We start from the raw sequence: 20,725 nt of genomic DNA, 5'->3' as shown, positions 1-20,725 counted from the left end.
TCCTCACAGTGACAACATTGTTTTCCTTTAGGAGCGGAAAGACATGTTGGACACTGCAAGGAAGAGGCCAGAGTTTCTAGATAAACAATAAGCTGTGAAGTCTCCCCCTCCTTCCCAGAAAACCTGATAAGATCTGGGAAAAGTTACTGAACAGATGGTGGAAAAGGCCAATAATCCGGCTGTGCTAAGAAGGGGATGAGGTCACATGCACCAAATGTCTATGTGGACTTTGATTCCTGCTGTTATCCAGCCAACCAAACGTCAGTGTGTAAGTGCTGACCACACATTGGGACAGACCCTTCACTGTGAGCCCCTCTGCTAGGCTGAACATACTCCATTCCTAACCTTCTCTCTGCCTTCCTGAGACAACTTACTACTGGGACATCACCTCCTCCAGAATGACCATGCGTAAGGTAGGCAGATCTCTACTCTGGATCTTCTTCCTAACTTTCTAGTCATACCCATCACCGGATCATCACTCCTTTCATTCTCCTCTACACAAGATAGGGGGCACTTTCCTTCTGATCTTGTCTCTACCTTCCAACAGCCCTAACTTCTGAGATATCAAACCAGCCCCAGAACCCCTCCACCACCACCATGACCCTCCGCAAAGCCGAACATATTCTTATACTGATCTCCTCATTACCTACCCAACCGCCCTAACATCTGAGATACCCCCAAAGAACATGACCCTCTGCAAGGTAGAAGATACTCTACTGCTGATCTTCTCTCTACCTTTCTGGTTGTAGTATCCAGCAGTATACCACATTTTGAGATCAGGGGCGTAGTAATAGGGGGTTCAGAGGTAGCAACAGCATCGGGGCCAGAGGGGCCCTCCCTCAACCACAGTATTAGCTCTCTATTGGTCCTGTGCTCATAATAATCACTTCTATAGATGCTTTGAATAGTGGTAATCATTAACAAGCTGTTCTCCACCCCCTTCTTGCACCTCTGACACTGTAGTTGCCATTGGCAGGTTTTGGTGCGCCGTATCAATTGTTATGTATAGAGTGCATGGGGGCCCCATTGTAAAACTTGTATCGGGGCCCACAGCTCCTTAGCAACGCCACTGTTTGAGATATTCCACTAACATGAACTGCATGAAGAAGACAAAACTCAACTCTGGACTTTCCCTGCAGCTCCCTAATTATACTCAGTACCAAGATGTCACCCCCTTCATCGGGGCCCACCGTAAGGCAGGAACAGCTCATCCTCTGAACACGTCCCTGGCTTTCTGATTACACTCAGCCCTGAGATATCGAACCCTGCTAGATGGCCCTCCATGAGGTGGGTAACGCCCCTTTTACACTTACTGTCAATGGCGTAGCTAAGGAGCTTTGGGCCCCAGTGCAAGTTTTATATTGGGCATTCTATATATAACAATTCATATGGTGCACAAAACCTGCCAAGGACTTCCATAGTATAAGAGGTATACACAGTGTGTGTTGGGGGGTGATGATTTTACTAAAACTATACCTAAGCCTACTAACCCCTAGACTCCCCTGTTGGTGCCTAAACCTAAGACCCCCCTGTTGGTGCCTAAACCTAAGACCCCCCTGTTGGTGCCTAAACCTAAGACCTCCCTGTTGGTGCCTAAACCTAAGACCCCACTGTTGGTGCCTAAACCTAAGACCCCCCTATTGGTGCCTAAACCTAAGACCCCCCTGTTGGTGCCTAAACCTAAGACCCCCCTGTTGGTGCCTAAACCTAAGACCCCCCTATTGGTGCCTAAACCTAAGACCCCCCTGTTGGTGCCTAAACCTAAGACCCCCCTGTTGGTGCCTAAACCTAAGACCCCCCCCTGTTGGTGCCTAAACCTAAGACCCCCCTGTTGGTGCCTAAACCTAAGACCCCCCCTGTTGGTGCCTAAGTAACCCTCCCTGTACCTACCCCTAACCCCTAGACCCCCCTCTTGGTGCCTAAACCTAAGACCCCCCTGTTGGTGCCTAAACCTAAAACCCCCCTGTTGGTGCCTAAACCTAAGACCCCCCTGTTGGTGCCTAAACCTAAGACCCCCATTTATTATGTGAATAATAATGTTTTACTAATTGTGGATTCAAAAAATATTTTGCAATTTACGTTACGTACTGATCGCTTTATTTTGTGAATAATAATGTTTTACAAACAGTAAGGGATAAAACTTTAAATAATGTTTTAATTATTTAAATAAGATAAATATGTTTAGTATTTTCATAAACGTTATTCGGCACGGGTGCATTTTATAAACGTAAATCACCACAAGTTCAGTTATAAATCATTAAACATCGCCGGGCGCCGTTTGTAAACTTTATTTAGCTCCTGGCGCCGTTTATAAACTTTATTTAGCTCCGGCGCCCTTTTTTCCTACTCGGCGCCCATTAAACGCTATTTATTATGGGAGTGAATGGCGGTGCCCTTTTTGTCCACTAGCGGCATGCGCCCTTTTTTCCCAGCTCCGATGATAACCACTATTCAAATCATACAGTATATAGAAGTGATCCTTACAAGCACTAGCACCATTGAAAAGCTAATATTGCAGTTGAGGGAGGGCTCCTACTGGGCCCCTCTGATCCATGGGCCCCAGTGCAGTCGCACCCTCTGCATCGCCTATTGCCACGCCACTGCTTAATGTTGTGGTACTCTCCCCCGATGAAGTTGCAGCGCGTTACTGCAGCAATCCCGGCAGTGCACAGGAAGTGCCTTGTTATTTCTTTTTCTTTTTCAGCCCACCACCGCAGCACAACAGTATAATGCTGGGAATACACGGGACGTTGTTTGCGGAGAATCGTTCTGATAGATGCCTTCCATGATAAAATTCCGACATGTCCGATGTTCCGCTCGATTTCTCATAGAAGTGAATGGAAAAAAGATAAGAAAAACAAGCGGAAGATAAGAGACACGAGTGGAAGATCAGAGGATCGAGCAGAAAATCGAATGGATAATAGATCGCGTGCCGAATCGACCGCGCAAAACGTAACGTGTATTCCCAGCATAAGGCCTCTTTTTCACGGACTGTTGATAGGCAGCAAAATGCCTCTCAAACTCTCACAACTGCTCACTGCTGCCTGGTAACTGCTCGCTGCTGCCTGGTAACTGCTCACTGCTGCCTGGTAACTGCTCACTGCTGCCCGGTAACTGCTCGCTGCTGCCTGGTAACGGCTCGCTGCTGCCTGGTAACTGCTCGCTGCTGCCTGGTAACTGCTCACTGCTGCCTGGTAACTGCTCGCTGCTGCCTGGTAACTGCTCACTGCTGCCTGGTAACTGCTCACTGCTGCCCGGTAACTGCTCGCTGCTGCCTGGTAACGGCTCGCTGCTGCCTGGTAACGGCTCGCTGCTGCCTGGTAACTGCTCGCTGCTGCCTGGTAACGGCTCACTGCTGCCTGGTAACTGCTCGCTGCTGCCTGGTAACTGCTCACTGCTGCCTGGTAACTGCTCACTGCTGCCCGGTAACTGCTCGCTGCTGCCTGGTAACGGCTCGCTGCTGCCTGGTAACGGCTCGCTGCTGCCTGGTAACTGCTTGTTGCAGCCTGACAACTGCTCGCTGCTGCCCGGTAACTGCTCACTGCTGCCCGGTAACTGCTCGCTGCTGCCTGGTAACTGCTCACTGCTGCCTGGTAACTGCTCACTGCTGCCTGGTAACTGCTCACTGCTGCCTGGTAACTGCTCACTGCTGCCTGGTAACTGCTTGTTGCTGCCTGGTAACTGCTCACTGCTGCCTGGTAACTGCTTGTTGCAGCCTGACAACTGCTCGCTGCTGCCCGGTAACTGCTTGCTGTTCCCGGTAACTGCTTGTTGCTGCCTGGTAACTGCTCACTGCTGCCTGGTAACTGCTCACTGCTGCCTGGTAACTGCTCACTGCTGCCTGGTAACTGCTTGTTGCTGCCTGGTAACTGCTCACTGCTGCCTGGTAACTGCTTGTTGCAGCCTGACAACTGCTCGCTGCTGCCCGGTAACTGCTTGCTGTTCCCGGTAACTGCTTGTTGCTGCCTGGTAACTGCTCACTGCTGCCTGGTAACTGCTCACTGCTGCCTGGTAACTGCTCACTGCTGCCTGGTAACTGCTCACTGCTGCCTGGTAACTGCTTGTTGCTGCCTGGTAACTGCTCACTGCTGCCTGGTAACTGCTTTCTAAGCACACAGCTCAACAGTTCATGGAAAAGAGGCCTAAGGCCTCTATTCCACGGACCGCTGATAGGCAGTGAAATGCCTCTCAAACTCTCACAACTGCTCACTGCTGTCTGATAACTGCTCACTGCTGCCTGGTAACTGCTTACTGCTGCCTGGTAACTGCTTACTGCTGCCTGGTAACTGCTTGCTTGCCTGGTAACTGCTCACTGCTGCCTGGTAACTGCTTGCTGCTGCCCGGTAACTGCTTGCTGCTGCCTGGTAACTGCTTGCTGCTGCCTGGTAACTGCTCGCTGCTGCCTGGTAACTGCTCACTGTTGCCTGATAACTGCTCGCTGCTTCCTGGTAACTGCTCACTGCTGCCTGGCAACTGCTCACTACTGCCTGATAACTGCGCACTGCTGCCTGATAACTGCTCGCTGCTTCCTGGTAACTGCTTGCTGCTGCCTGGTAACTGCTCGCTGCTGCCTGGCAACTGCTTGCTGCTGACCGCTAACTGCTTTCTGAGCACACAGTAACTGCTTGCTGAGCACACAGTTCAACTGTCCATGGAAAAGAGGCCTAAGATGGGCACTAAGGCCTCTTTTCCACGAACTGTTGAGCTGTGTGCTCAGCAAGCAGTTACCAGGCAGCAGTGAGCAGTTGTAAGAGTTTGAGACAAACAAACACAGAACACTTATATAGCGCTTTTCTCCTGGCGGACTCAAAGCGCCAGAGCTGCAGCCACAAGGATGCGCTCTATAGGCAGTAGCAGTGTTAGGGAGACTTGCCCAAGGTCTCCTACTTACTGAACTTACTGAACAGGCAGAGCCGAGATTCGAACCCTGGTCTCCTGTGTCAGAGGCAGAGCCCTTAACCATTACACTATCCAGCCACCCCGAGAGGCATTGAACAAACAAACAAACACAGAACATTCAGGGCCCGTTTCCACTGTTGCGACGTGATTTCGCCGGCATGCCGACGCTTGTAAAAACGCATGCGGATGCGTTTCCGCATGCGTTTTTACCCGCGATTTCACATGGCAGGGTGCTATGCGAAATTAACCATGACTCTGCCAGGGCAAAATAACATTGAAAAAAGTGCGAAATCGCACGCGAATCGCGGGTAAAAACGCATGTAAAAAACGCATGCGTTTTTCCTATTAAATACATTAGCGGCGATTCGCATGGATTCCCGACGCAGGCGAATTCTGTGGGTCCCGTCGTGCAGATTTGGCCCGCCGCCAAATCGCTCCCGCACGCCCCACATATGGAAACAGCCCTGGCCACTTCAATGTACCAAGCGAATCCGCATGTCGGCGCCGCATGCGGATTCGCTATGGTGGAAACAAGCCCTCATATCGCTCCTTTCTCCTGGTGGACTCAAAGCGCCAGAGCTGCAGCCACTAGGGGGCACTCTATAGGCAGTAGCAGTGTTAGGGAGACTTGCCTAAGGTCTCCTACAGAATAGGTGATGGCTTACTGAACAGGCAGAGCCGAGATTCAAACCCTGGTCTCCTGTGCCAGAGGCAGAGCCCTTACACTATCCAGCCACGCTTTGAGAGGCATTTCACTGCCTAGAAACAGTTTGTGAAAAAGAGGCCTTACCCTCAGCAGCTCCTCTGGGTGGACAATTACAGGTTGTTAGCTTCACACTATCAGAATGGTTCGCTACACTGTTCGCTGTAATCGGAGTGGCGGTGGGAGGACGTCCTATGGACTTTTATATATGCACATTGTGTTTTATGAAATGTGAGTGCACTTCTGTATATGCTTTTGTTGATTAAACGGTATTATGCTATGGCAGCTTGTTTTTTGCGTTTTTAAGGAAGGATTGTCGCATACTGGAGTTTTCAAGATTATGATTACACCCATAAGCGCACAAAGCTGGTCTGTTGCAGGGTCAGCCATTTAATCTGGTGAGCGTGTAATCGTACTACTGCACACGAACTGCACACTAACTGCACACTAACTGCACAGTGGCTTTGCACTGGTGGAGGAAAAAACTCACAATTTGGTCAAAAAACATGGTTACGTTATGTATGTCCCTTTGTTTCTTTTGAGCGAATGTTAGAAAAAAGGCTAAGCGGTCGCAAGGACCCTACACACCATTGAGCGATTGTTGCTGATCGTAACCAATCAGCCATTGGATCTGGTGAGCGTGTTTACACTACCTAAGGATTCCAGTTTGGATCATTGTCAGCACAGTGGACCTCTATATGTTGGACTTGTTTAGTGGTTTTCAAGAACTTTGGCTTTTTTCGCTAGTCCTGTCAGTCATATTGCTCTGTATATTTACAAGACTGTAGACTAGCAGGTGTCGAGCACTATACTTTATTACGTTATATACAACCTTCTCTTTTGAATGGGCTTATTGAACATAAGATCGTTTGCTTAAAATTGCATTGCTTATGGTCACCTATAGAACTGGTAAGATTGTACATTCAAGATTGTATCATTAATGGTTGCCTTAAAGGATACCCCAACTGAAATGTGGCATAATGAGATATACATGTGTATGTACAGTGCCTAGTACACAAATAACTAGGCTGTGTTCCTTTTTTTCTTTCTCTGCCTGAAAGAGTTAAAAAGAAGGTATGCAAGTGGCTGACTCAGTCCTGACTCAGACAGGAAGTGACTACAGTGTGACCCTCACTGATAAGAAATTCCCCTTTTTTATCTCTTTCTTGCTCTCAGAAGCCATTTTCTGCTAGGAAAGTGTTTTATAGTTGTAATTTCTTATCAGTGAGGGTCACACTGTAGTCACTTCCTGTCTGAGTCAGAACTGAGTCAGCCACTTGCATACCTTTTTTTTAACTCTTTCAGGCAGAGAAAGAAAAAAAGGAACACCGCATAGTTATTTGTGTACTAGGCACTGTACATACACACGTCTATCTCATTATGTCACATTTCAGTTGGGGTATCCTTTAAGATTTTCCTGGGTTTTCTTTTAGGGCTCGTTTCCACTAGTGCGGTGCGGAATCGCCTGCATTCCACCGCGGACGAAATCGCATGCGGGTGCGATTCTGCATGCGTTTTTGCCGCGATTTCGCATGCGATTCCGCATAGGTAAGGTATATGCGAATTTAACCATGTCACTGCCTGTGTAAATTAACATTAATACCTATGCGAAATCGCATGCGATTTCGCAGCAAAAAACGCATGGTCACCCTGCATGCGATTTCCCTATTAGATACATTAGCGGCGATTCGCGCACATTCCTTCTGCACGCGAAATCTGACGGCTCTGCCGAGCAGATTTCTGCCGCACCAAAAAACGCTCCCGCAGCCGCACAAGTGGAAACGGCCCCATCCACTTACATTGCCTATGCGAATCCGCGTGCAGTGCCCGCATGCGGATTCGCTATAGTGGAAACGAGCCCTTTAACTTTTGGTATATGGAATCCCAGGCAGGAATTGCGTATTCCATCATTACATTTGTATGATTCCTATCCAGTTCTGCATGGACCGTAAGTGCATACACACATCCAAGTTTGATTGGCGAATTACTGCCCAATTTTACCAGCTCTGGTGCTTTGAATCCACTAGCAGAAAAGCGCGATATAAATGTTCTGTGTCGTCTCCCTAGCATGTAGCATTTGGGGAACAATCGCTCTCCGATTCCCTTTCCTGGACTGCAAATCGCAAACGCAATCGCTGTAAAATTGCCACGACAAATCCTAAGCACTAACGGCTGCAATTTTTCTGTGATTTTTCGGTGTGAAATAACCGTAAAGTACTTGCTAGACATGGCAGTGAGGTCAGAAAATGGCGAAAATGTATTTGTAATCCAAAATGGAAAACATATTCCCGAGGCTATGAACATTTTCCATACAGATATAGAGAACTCCCTATATATATAGTCTCAGGACACAATGGCAGCCTGTGTGTGAAAACTGACATGTTTATCCGCGCACATCACGACGCTTATCAGTGCGTTCTGTTAGGCGTTGCTGCTCTGGGCCTGGTCCGCTATCTGCTGTCCCCTGACAGGAAACAAACATGGCGTCTGTCCCGCTCATCCCTCAGTGTGTCCTCCTGCCTCACTTCCTCCCTCCGCAAGCCATAAGTGGGGTTGAAGGGGTCACTACACTCCTGCTGAGCCCCTTTGTTGTATTATTAAACATTGCGCATCTGGAACAGCGAGGGAACGCCGCCGACATATGGACCACTTCCTGCCGGCGGGGAGTTCTGGACGTCTAAACAGGTTCATCCAGAAGAAAGAAAAGCGTGACTAGACCGCAAATGTGTCCGCCATTTTGTATCCAGACCAAATTTCTGAATGAGGCGGCACCTGGATTAGGCCTGTTTCCACTACGTGCGAAATTGTGCGTTCATTGGTACACAAATTCATACAGCAATGAATTGCTATGGGTCTGTTTCCATTAAATGACATAGTCCTGCTATATTATTATTATGTATTTATATAGCACTGACATCTCCTGCAGCACTTTACAGAGTACATAGTCATGTCACTGACTGTCCCCAGAGGAGCTCACACTCTAATCCCTACCATAGTCATAGTGTAATGTCCTACCATATTATTATTATGTATTTATATAGCACTGACATCTTCTGCAGCACTTTACATAGTACATAGTCATGTCACTGACTATCCTCAGAGGAGCTCACACTCTAATCCTACCATTGTCATAGTGTAATGTCCTACCATATTATTATTATGTATTTATTTAGCACTGACATCTTCTGCAGCACTTTACAGAGTACATTGTCATGCCACTGGCTGTCCTCAGAGGAGCTCCCAATCTAATCCTACCATAGTCATAGTCTAATGTCCTATCATATTATTATTATGTATTTATATAGCACTGACATCTTCTGCAGCACATTACAGAGTACATAGTCATGTCACTGACTGTCCTCAGAGGAGCTCACAATGTAATCCTACCATAGTCATAGTCTAATGTCCTACCATATTATTATTATGTATTTATATAGCAGTGACATCTCCTGCAGCACATTACAGTGTATATAGTCATGTCACTGACTGTCCTCAGAGGGGCTCACAATCTAATCCTACCATAGTCCTAGTCTAATGTCCTACCATATTATTATTATGTATTTATATAGCACTGACATCTCCTGCAGCACATTACAGAGTACATAGTCATGTCACTGACTGTCCTCAGAGGAGCTCACAATCTAATTCTACCATAGCCACAGTGTAATGTCCTACCCTATTATTATGTATTTATATAGCACTGACATCTTCTGCAGCACATAACAGAGTACATAGTCATGTCACTGACTGTCCTCAGAGGAGCTCACAATCTAATCCTAGCATAGTCATAGTCTAATGTCCTACCATATTATTATTATGTATTTATATAACACTGACATCTTCTGCAGCACATTACAGAGTACATAGTCATGTCACTGGCTGTCCTCATAGGGGCTCACAATCTGATCCTACCAGAGTCATAGTCTAATGTCCTACCATATTATTATTATGTATTTATATAGCAGTGACATCTCCTGCAGCACATTACAGTGTACATAGTCATGTCACTGACTGTCCTCAGAGGAGCTCACAATGTAATCCTACCATAGTCATAGTATAATATCCTACCATATTATTATTATGTATTTATATAGCAGTGACATCTCCTGCAGCACATTACAGTGTACATAGTCATGTCACTGACTGTCCTCAGAGGAGCTCACACTCTAATCCTACCATAGTCATAGTCTAATGTCCGACCATATTATTATTATGTATTTATATAGCACTGACATCTTCTGCAGCACTGTACAGAGTACATAGTCATGTCACTGACTGTCCTCAGAGGAGCTAACACTCTAATCCTACCATAGTCAGTGTAATGTCCTACCATATTATTATTATGTATTTATATAGCACTGACATCTTCTGCAGCACATTACAGAGTACATAGTCATGTCACTGACTGTCCTCAGAGGAGCTGACACTCTAATCCTACCATAGCCATAGTGTAATGTCCTCCCATATTATTATTATGTATTTATATAGCACTGACATCTTCTGCAGCACATTACAGAGTACATAGTCATGTCACTGACTGTCCTCAGAGAAGCTCACATTTTAATCCTACCATAGTCATAGTCTAATCTCCTACCATATTATTATTATGTATTTATATAGCACTGACATCTTCTGCAGCACATAACAGAGTACATAGTCATGTCACTGACTGTCCTCAGAGGAGCTCACAATCTAATCCTAGCATAGTCATAGTCTAATGTCCTACCATATTATTATTATGTATTAATATAACACTGACATCTTCTGCAGCACATTACAGAGTACATAGTCATGTCACTGACTGTCCTCACAGGAGCTAACACTCTAATCGTACCATAGTCATAGTCTAATGTCCTACCATAATATTATTATGTATTTATATAGCACTGACATCTTCTGCAGCACATTTCAGAGTACATAGTCATGTCACTGACTGTCCTCACAGGAGCTAACACTCTAATCGTACTATAGTCATAGTCTAATGTCCTACCATATTATTATTATGTATTTATAGAGCACTGACATCTTCTGCCGATTAATATGGGAAGACATGTTTTATTCACATGAAGCTGCAGATCAGCGGTATGTTTGTGGCGATGCCTGCGGTGAATGATTTGGAGGCGGAGCCTCTTATCGGGGGTTGGGGGTAACATGGCTTCCACATGTCGCTGTGCCCGGGGGGAAGGCATTATTCGCCACAATTCTCCTAATGATGAGGTTCCTCTGTATTCATCCTTTCATGTCCAGAGGCAAACGGACGTGGATTTCCTGTTATCTTCACAACAATTGTGTTTTTCCTTAAACGTTTTTATGTGTTCTGATTGTAACAATCGTGGAGGATCTGCACGTCGTATACAATGAGTTCCCTCAACCAGCTGCAGGAAAAGGGGTTGTAAAGAAAAATGTGCTTTTATTACAAAATAAAGAGGGAAAGACCTCATGTACCAAGTCATAGCTCCTCCGAAACCACCAGCTGCCTGCACGCCCCCCACCCCGCTTCTCCAGTCAGTCTGAAGCTTGATAGGCTGTAAGCCAGCGGGGAGGCGGAGCATCAGCTGTCAGAGCAGCCCCCCCCTTATTTCCTGTCTGACTAAACAGGAAGTGCTTCAAGGCCAACTTGCGGCTGTCAGTCACTGAGAATCTCTAATCAGCCATGCTTGTCTATAGCATACTTTTCTTTACCATTTGCTCCACTGTTGTTTTGGTGTTTGATTTGCTTGAGAAAGTATCTGGTAGGAACTGAAAAGCACTGGTGGAAGCTGCCTGGATGGCTGCAGAACAGGAAAACTATCTCTGTATTCTACTGCCTAGCTTTAAAGTGGTCTTTTACTGTATATCTTAGTGTGAATGGGAAGTAGCCATAAAATCAGATTTCTTTCTTTGCTTCAGCTGCACTGATGAGATCCTGGGCATCTGTGTATGCGGTCTGTGGTCATAATCAAAAACGTTTATTTTCCCCTTTCTGTCTGCTTTAAAGAGTCAGATCTCTGTCGGCTCACAAGTTAGCACAGGACTCCTTCCATCAGCCCCCTGGGGGGGAGAGAACTGAGTACAGCTCATGTCAAGTGTTCATCATGTGAAGATATTTTCTTTATTCTCTGCGCTACACGGAGGCGCGACCTGTGCGAATACTCGCCTGGATACACCTGTCACTCTCGCCTGTCAGGAATGATCTACGGACAGTCACTCCTACTGGAGACCTGCGCAATCACGTGCACAGGAATATCAAGTGCGCAGGAATGCGATGACGCACAGTTCTCTCATTAGTGAACGCTTCCTCCCATGTAGATTTTCCGCACACGTATTGCGGCAGGAGTAGCCTCTGAAGCACTTGCATTGTGCAGTAGTCTCTGAAGCGCGCTGATTCTTGCAGTAGCAGCCTCTGAAGCATGTCGCATTGTGCATGAGTAGCCTCTGAAGCGCGTTGCATCGGCAGGAGTAGCCTCTGAAGCATGACACATTGTGCAGGAGTAGCCTCTAAAGCGCGTTGCAGTGGCAGGAGTAGCCTCTGAAGCGCGTTGCAGCGGCAGGAGTAGCCTCTGAAGCATGTTGCAGTGGCAGGAGCAGCCTCTGAAGCATGTTGCAGTGGCAGGAGCAGCCTCTGAAGCATGGTGCAGTGGCAGTAGTAGCGTCTGAAGCATGTTGCAGTGGCAGGAGTAGCCTCTGAAGCATGTTGCAGTGGCAGGAGCAGCCTCTGAAGCATGGTGCAGTGGCAGTAGTAGCCTCTGAAGCATGTTGCAGTGGCAGGAGCAGCCTCTGAAGCATGTTGCAATGGCAGGAGTAGCCTATGAAGTGCGTTGCAGTGGCAGGAGTAGCCTCTGAAGCATGTTGCAGTGGCAGTAGTAGCCTTTGAAGCATGTGGCAGCGGCAGGAGAAGCCTCTGAAGCATGTTGCAGTGGCAGGAGTAGCCTCTGAAGCGCGTTGCATTGTGCAGTAGTCTCTGAAGCATGTTGCAGTGGCAGGAGCAGCCTCTGAAGCATGTTGCAGTGGCAGAGGTAGCCTCTGAAGCATGTGGCAGGAGCAGCCTCTGAAGCATGTTGCAGTGGCAGTAGTAGCCTCTGAAGCATGTCTCAGTGGCAGGAGCAGCCTCTGAAGCATGTGGCAGTGGCAGGAGTAGCCTATGAAGCGCATTGCAGTGGCAGGAGTAGCCTCTGAAGCATGTTGCAGTGGCAGGAGCAGCCTATGAAGTGCGTTGCAGTGGCAGGAGCAGCCTCTGAAGCATGTTGCAGTGGCAGGAGTAGCCTCTGAAGCATGTTGCATTGTGCAGTAGTCTCTGAAGCATGTTGCAGTGGCAGGAGCAGCCTCTGAAGCATGTTGCAGTGGCAGGAGTAGCCTCTGAAGCATGTTGCAGTGGCAGGAGTAGCCTCTGAAGCATGTTGCAGTGGCAGGAGTAGCCTCTGAAGCGCGTTGCATTGTGCAGTAGTCTCTGAAGCATGTTGCAGTGGCAGGAGTAGCCTCTGAAGCACGTCGCAGTGGCAGTAGTAACCTCTGAAGTACATTGCAGCGGCAGGAGCAGCCTCTGAAGCATGTCTCAGCGGCAATAGCAGCCTATGAAGCATGTCACAGCGACAGGAGTAGCCTATGAAGCATGTCACAGCGGCAGGAGCAGCCTATGAAGCATGTCGCAGCGGCAGGAGTAGCCTCTGAAGCATGCTGCAGTGGCAGGAGTAGCCTCTGAAGCATGTCGCAGTGGCAGGAGTAGCCTCTGAAGCGCGTTGCATTGTGCAGTAGTCTCTGAAGCATGTTGCAGTGGCAGGAGTAGCCTCTGAAGCACGTCGCAGTGGCAGTAGTAACCTCTGAAGTACATTGCAGCGGCAGGAGCAGCCTCTGAAGCATGTCTCAGCGGCAATAGCAGCCTATGAAGCATGTCACAGCGACAGGAGTAGCCTATGAAGCATGTCACGGCGGCAGGAGCAGCCTCTGAAGCATGTCTCAGCGGCAATAGCAGCCTATGAAGCATGTCACAGCGGCAGGAGCAGTCTATGAAGCATGTCGCAGCGGCAGGAGTAGCCTATGAAGCATGTCGCAGCGGCAGGAGTAGCCTATGAAGCATGTCGCAGCGGCAGTAGTAGCCTCTGAAGCATGTTGCAGTGGCAGGAGTAGCCTCTGAAGCATGTGGCAGCGGCAGGAGTAGCTATGAAGTGCGTTGCAGTGGCAGGAGCAGCCTCTGAAGCATGTTGCAGTGGCAGGAGCAGCCTCTGAAGCATGTTGCAGTGGCAGGAGTAGCCTCTGAAGCATGTTGCAGTGGCAAAAGTAGCCTCTGAAGCTCGTTGCATTGTGCAGTAGTCTCTGAAGCATGTTGCAGTGGAAGAGGTAGCCTCTGAAGCATGTGGCAGCGGCAGGAGTAGCCTATGAAGCTTGTCGCAGTGGCAGGAGCAGCCTATGAAGCATGCCGCAGCGGCAGGAGCAGCCTCTGAAGCCCGTTGCAGCGGCAGGAGCAGCCTCTGAAGTATGTTGCAGCGGCAGAAGCAGCCTCTGAAGCGCATTTCAGTGGCAAGAGTAGGCTCTGAAGAAACGCGCTGAATCTTTCAGTAGCATCCTCTGAAGCACGTCACAGTGGCAGTAGTAACCTATGCAGCACATTGCAGCGGCAGGAGTAGCCTCTGAAGCGTGTTGCAGTGGCAGGAGTAGCCTCTGAAGCATGTTGCAGCGGCAGGAGCAGCCTCTGAAGCACATTGCAGTAGCAGGAGTAGCCTATGAAGTATGTCGCAGCGGCAGGAGTAGCCTCTGAAGCATGTTGCAGTGGCAGGAGTAGCCTCTGAAGCATGTTGCAGTGGCAGGAGCAGCCTATGAAGTGCGTTGCAGTGGCAGGAGTAGCCTCTGAAGCATGTTGCAGTGGCAGGAGCAGCCTCTGAAGCATGTGGCAGCGGCAGGAGAAGCCTATGAAGCGCGTTGCAGTGGCAGGAGTAGCCTCTGAAGCATGTTGCAGTGGCAGGAGTAGCCTCTGAAGCATGTTGCATTGTGCAGTAGTCTCTGAAGCATGTTGCAGTGGCAGGAGCAGCCTCTGAAGCATGTTGCAGTGGCAGGAGTAGCCTCTGAAGCATGTTGCAGTGGCAGGAGTAGCCTCTGAAGCATGTTGCAGTGGCAGGAGTAGCCTCTGAAGCGCGTTGCATTGTGCAGTAGTCTCTGAAGCATGTTGCAGTGGCAGGAGTAGCCTCTGAAGCACGTCGCAGTGGCAGTAGTAACCTCTGAAGTACATTGCAGCGGCAGGAGTAGCCTCTGAAGCATGTCTCAGCGGCAATAGCAGCCTATGAAGCATGTCACAGCGACAGGAGTAGCCTATGAAGCATGTCACAGCGGCAGGAGCAGCCTATGAAGCATGTCGCAGCGGCAGGAGTAGCCTCTGAAGCATGTTGCAGTGGCAGGAGTAGCCTCTGAAGCATGTCGCAGTGGCAGGAGTAGCCTCTGAAGCGCGTTGCATTGTGCAGTAGTCTCTGAAGCATGTTGCAGTGGCAGGAGTAGCCTCTGAAGCACGTCGCAGTGGCAGTAGTAACCTCTGAAGTACATTGCAGCGGCAGGAGCAGCCTCTGAAGCATGTCTCAGCGGCAATAGCAGCCTATGAAGCATGTCACGGCGGCAGGAGCAGCCTCTGAAGCATGTCTCAGCGGCAATAGCAGCCTATGAAGCATGTCACAGCGGCAGGAGCAGTCTATGAAGCATGTCGCAGCGGCAGGAGTAGCCTATGAAGCATGTCGCAGCGGCAGGAGCAGCCTCTGAAGCATGTCTCAGCGGCAATAGCAGCCTATGAAGCATGTCACAGCGGCAGGAGCAGTCTATGAAGCATGTCGCAGCGGCAGGAGTAGCCTATGAAGCATGTCGCAGCGGCAGGAGTAGCCTATGAAGCATGTCGCAGCGGCAGTAGTAGCCTCTGAAGCATGTTGCAGTGGCAGGAGTAGCCTCTGAAGCATGTGGCAGCGGCAGGAGTAGCTATGAAGTGCGTTGCAGTGGCAGGAGCAGCCTCTGAAGCATGTTGCAGTGGCAGGAGCAGCCTCTGAAGCATGTTGCAGTGGCAGGAGTAGCCTCTGAAGCATGCTGCAGTGGCAAAAGTAGCCTCTGAAGCTCGTTGCATTGTGCAGTAGTCTCTGAAGCATGTTGCAGTGGAAGAGGTAGCCTCTGAAGCATGTGGCAGCGGCAGGAGTAGCCTATGAAGCTTGTCGCAGTGGCAGGAGCAGCCTATGAAGCATGCCGCAGCGGCAGGAGCAGCCTCTGAAGCCCGTTGCAGCGGCAGGAGCAGCCTCTGAAGTATGTTGCAGCGGCAGAAGCAGCCTCTGAAGCACATTGCAGTGGCAAGAGTAGGCTCTGAAGAAACGCATTGAATCTTTCAGTAGCATCCTCTGAAGCACGTCTCAGTGGCAGTAGTAACCTATGCAGCACATTGCAGCGGCAGGGGTAGCCTCTGAAGCATGTTGCAGTGGCAGGAGTAGCCTCTGAAGCATGTTGCAGCAGCAGGAGCAGCCTCTGAAGCACATTGCAGTGGCAGGAGTAGCCTATGAAGCATGTCGCAGCGGCAGGAGCAGCCTCTGAAGCATGTCTCAGTGGCAGTAGTAGCCTGTGAAGCGCATTTCAGTGGCAAGAGTAGGCTCTGAAGAAACGCGCTGAATCTTTCAGTAGCATCCTCTGAAGCACGTCACAGTGGCAGTAGTAACCTATGCAGAACATTGCAGCGGCAGGAGTAGCCTCTGAAGCGTGTTGCAGTGGCAGGAGTAGCCTCTGAAGCATGTTGCAGCGGCAGGAGCAGCCTCTGAAGCACATTGCAGTAGCAGGAGTAGCCTATGAAGTATGTCGCAGCGGCAGGAGTAGCCTCTGAAGCATGTTGCAGTGGCAGGAGTAGCCTCTGAAGCACATTGCCGTGGCAGGAGTAGCCTATGAAGCATGTCGCAGCGGCAGGAGTAGCCTGTGAAGCGCATTGCAGTGGCAAGAGTAGGCTCTGAAGAAACGCGTTGAATCTTTCAGCAGCAGCCTCTGAAGCACGTTGCAGTGGCAGTAGTAACCTATGCAGCACATTGCAGCAGCTGGAGTAACCTCTGAAGCATGTCTCAGTGGCAGGAGTAGCCTCTGAAGCATGTTGCAGCAGCAGGAGTAGTCTCTGAAGCATGTCGCAGTGGCAGGAGTAATCTCTGAAGCATGTTGCAGCAGCAGGAGTAGTCTCTGAAGCATGTTGCAGCAGCAGGAGTAACCTCTGAAGTATGTCGCAGTGGCAGGAGTAACCTCTGAAGTATGTCGCAGTGGCAGGAGTAGCCTCTGAAGCATGTTGCAGTGGCAGGAACAGCCTCTGAAGCATGTCTCAGTGGCAGGAGTAGCCTCTGAAGCATGTTGCAGCAGCAGGAGTAACCTCTGAAGTATGTCGCAGTGGCAGGAGTAACCTCTGAAGCATGTCGCAGTGGCAGTAGTAGCCTCTGAAGCATGTTGCAGTGGCAGGAGCAGCCTCTGAAGCCAGTCGCAGTGGCAGTAGTAGCCTCTGAAGCACGTACGCAGCGGCGGGAGTATTGACAGCTGTGCGCCGCCGCTCGCATTCCTCCCAAACAGACCCCCATTGTTCCTACCTTTAATGGGTAAAGGATATTGAGGCTTTGAAAGTTTCTGTGTTATTATGTAACGTTTTCAGTCTCCTGCGTTCCCCGAGGATAAAACCTTATATGGACTTGCTGCGGACCCCTCATAGATGGACGCGGAGTTTGGAAAGAGGGATCGCTGGTTTAATAATTAGGCGTATTGTTCTTATTTTCAGCGGAGACTTGGCATGTCGTGTCAGATGAATAGTTGAAATTGCAGTCAGATCTGGTCTTGCGTTCAGCGTTTATAGAGTTCATCGTACTTTCAGAAGGGGGGTACGTGCGCGCCGACGACAGATGCCTCGGTACCTAGCCGGGGTCCTCAGACTGACCACTGAGCAAACCTCCACAGCATCACCCAGAATCAGGGCCGGAGCTACCATAGGAAAAAATGGGCAATTGCCCCAGGGCCCCAGAGCCTGTAGGGGCCCCAAAGTTGTCCCTCCCCATCTTAACTGTTCCTCCCTAGGGACTCTGCAGAGTCCGTTAAGTTGGGAGGTGATTGGGGGAGGGTCAGCAGCCAGCTCAGGGGCCCAGGAGGGAAATTTGGCTGCAACAAAGGGCCTCTAATGACGCTTTTTGGTTCGGGGGGTGTCTGTTGGGGGGCTCCCAGGATAATTTTGCCCTAGGGCCCAATTGTTACTTGAACCGGCACTGCCCAGAATCACCTCCAAGCAGATAAATTACTGACAGCCTCTATGTCAGGGAACCCGAGTTTAGAGAGATACGGAGGTTGCCATATGTATTTCCTTTTAAAGACCACAAGCGTTCAGAAAATGCTGTTGAAAACAAAGAAAACCCTGAGAATCCCCCATGAGGAGATGGACTGACCCAAAACCTGTCTGTTCTGTCAGATTTTAACTGCCTACTTTTTTTTTTACAATAGTGGTCCTTTAAATAATGCCAATTGCTTGGCAGTCCTCCTGATCCTGTGTCTCTAATACTTTTAGCCATAGCCCCTGAACAAGCATGCAGATCAGGTACTCCGCTGACTCAGGTTTTACTGAAATAGCCATATGCTTGTTCCAGGGTTTGACTCTGACTCTACTTATGCCAAAAGATCAAGAGGGCACCCTCTTGTATTTTACCTTATAAATCAGAGGGAACATGACAGTAAACACCTAATCTGCTCTTTGTTACATTGTTCTCTGTTTAATTTGCCTGTTATCACCTCTGATAAGAATCCCGACTGAGCTGTCGACTGAGCTGTCGGCTGGCTTTGCTACAGAATGATTATAGCTGAGACTGTGTTCTTTTGTGTCTTTTCAAGTCCAAGCCTGCCCCCTGCTGGCTTTGCTCAGGAATCATTATAGCTGAGTCATTATAGCAAAGCCAGACTCAATGCTCAGTCCGGGATTCTTATCTCAGCTAGATAACAGACACTTTTAGCAGTGAGGATGGAACAGAGGGCAGGGTAAGTGTTTTCTCTAATGTTCCCACTGATTTCTATGGTAAAATACATGAGGGAGCTTCGTCTCTGGTTCACTTTAAGGAGCCTGGTTCCTGTGGACAGTATCTCCAGGCTCCATACATGGTCCGTGGTGGAATCATAGAAGCAAATAAATATGTCAGCCTCCATATTTCTCTCACATCGGGTTCCCTTTAAGAGGAGCTGTCAGCCATACTATCTCAGGAAAAAGAAACAAATATATAAGTAGATAAATACTTGCTCTACTTACATAACAGATATATTGTACTGTCCACATTATGATTCCTGTGAATCTTATAAATGAAAAGTAAAGAATCCTATTCTAGACAGTTACACATTAAAGGCTGGTGCACATCATGCAATCTTTACCTGAGAAAGTGATCAAATTGATATTCGGATCTGACATTGATCGGATATAGAAGTTTACTAGCATAAAAACGTGTAATGTTCTTCAAATTCTTATCATATGATTATTTTTCCGTTTAGATATAGATCAAAAATGGATTGGATGGACCAACACTGAATGATAGTTAGCATTTCGATTGATAATTTCCACCATATCCAATCTATTTCTGATCAAGAAAGAGATCGATCCTGAGCTGGTGTCGGTCGCTGGCAGTCAGTAGGCGGTATATTTTTTTGCCCGATACGATCTTTTTCTTAATCAGAAAAAAATTGACAGCAGATATGACTCAGTCCTGGTCCGTAATTACGCATCGTAATTCAATGTAAATTTACGCGTAACTTTCGGTCTTACGCGTAATTATTTACGCGTAAGGAGTTAAGTGGTATCGTAATTACACTGTCTACCATAATTGCTAGGTATGCGTAATTTTACGAAGACTTACGCGTAATTTTACGCGTAATTACTAACTTAAAAACTCCCCTTTTCTAAGAGTAGCCAATCAGTCAACATCCTAAGCAACCAATAGTATCTTCTCCCGCCCTTCAGTATATAAGCGTACGTTTTGACGCATATGAATGATGTGTACGCAATAGCTGTCACATTGATGGCTATTGCGTACAAATCGTCCGTATGCGTCAAAAAATACGCATTAATGGGTATTACGGCACTACGCGTAACATCGTAGTGTAAGCACCTACATTACGGTATCCTTACGCGTAACTGCGTAAGTTAACACGTAATTACAGTGATGAACCGTAGATAATTTCCTACGCCGTAACCGTAATTGCGTAATGCGTAATAGCGTAAAATTACGCGTAATGATCCGTAAGCGTAGATTTTTCCATTACGACCAGCACTGATATGACTTATTTAATTTGCGAGACAGTCAGTTTGATAAAAGAAGATTGAATCAGACAGAATATTGACCGAGATTGAGTTATGAGTCTCAATCATCAATCAGTAGGACGCCAGAATTAGTAGAAGTCCGATGGATTTTTGAACTCCTTTTGATAGAAATCGTGTGGCGCTGGGTGATAGAGCGATTGCTACATCGATTTCAGATTTGCCAGACATCTGGATCAGGCTGGCTTCACAGGGTAGTGAGCTCAGCTGGCTTTGGAAGATATCATCGCTAGCCTCATACACACGTTAGATAAAACTCGGCCAAGGAGGTCGATAATGACCACATCCACCAAGAATTTAGCGTGACTACAGCAGCCAGCGACTGGCCCGGTGGATAACTTCCCCGAACGATGGCCAATAGCATTGTCCTTTTCACTCACCCCACCCACCATGTGACTTCCTAGAAAGTTTTTCAAATGTTTTTTTTTTTTTTTATCACTGGGAAGATTTATACACAATGGCCTCAGTCGTGGGTTGTTCACTGCAAAAAAAATGAACTCTCCTGCTTATATTCACACTACAAGAGCTTTTCTACGAGCTTTGTGATTTGAAAAGCTCTTGTTAATGTTGTCCTATGTATGTCTTCTCACTGGAGCGATGTGATTCTGTAACAATCCGCCATAGCATTGCATTAGCAAGAGCTTTTCAAATCTCGAGCGCTTAAAAATGCTCTTGTAGTGTGAACGAGCGAGAGAATTCGGTCTTCTTTAATGTGGAAAACTAGACCTCCAGAACACCATGTCATATCACTTTGATCTGCAGTGTCGGGAGATGAAAGGGACTTTTTGAAGAAGTTAAAAGTCCTGATGTATGATGTAGATAACAATAATAAC

The 20,725-nt window shown here is 48.1% G+C and overlaps 1 protein-coding gene across 1 annotated transcript in view; it reads left to right on the top strand.

The window, feature by feature from the left end:
• SEPTIN12 (septin 12) overlaps positions 1 to 20,725 on the top strand; it is a 178,400-nt gene that overhangs the window by 64,640 nt on the left and 93,035 nt on the right. The window lies entirely within an intron of this gene.

This window comes from Hyperolius riggenbachi, chromosome 7 (assembly GCF_040937935.1).
Source record: "Hyperolius riggenbachi isolate aHypRig1 chromosome 7, aHypRig1.pri, whole genome shotgun sequence".
Lineage (NCBI taxonomy): Eukaryota > Metazoa > Chordata > Amphibia > Anura > Hyperoliidae > Hyperolius > Hyperolius riggenbachi.
This window is presented reverse-complemented; position numbering and strand designations above follow the sequence as displayed.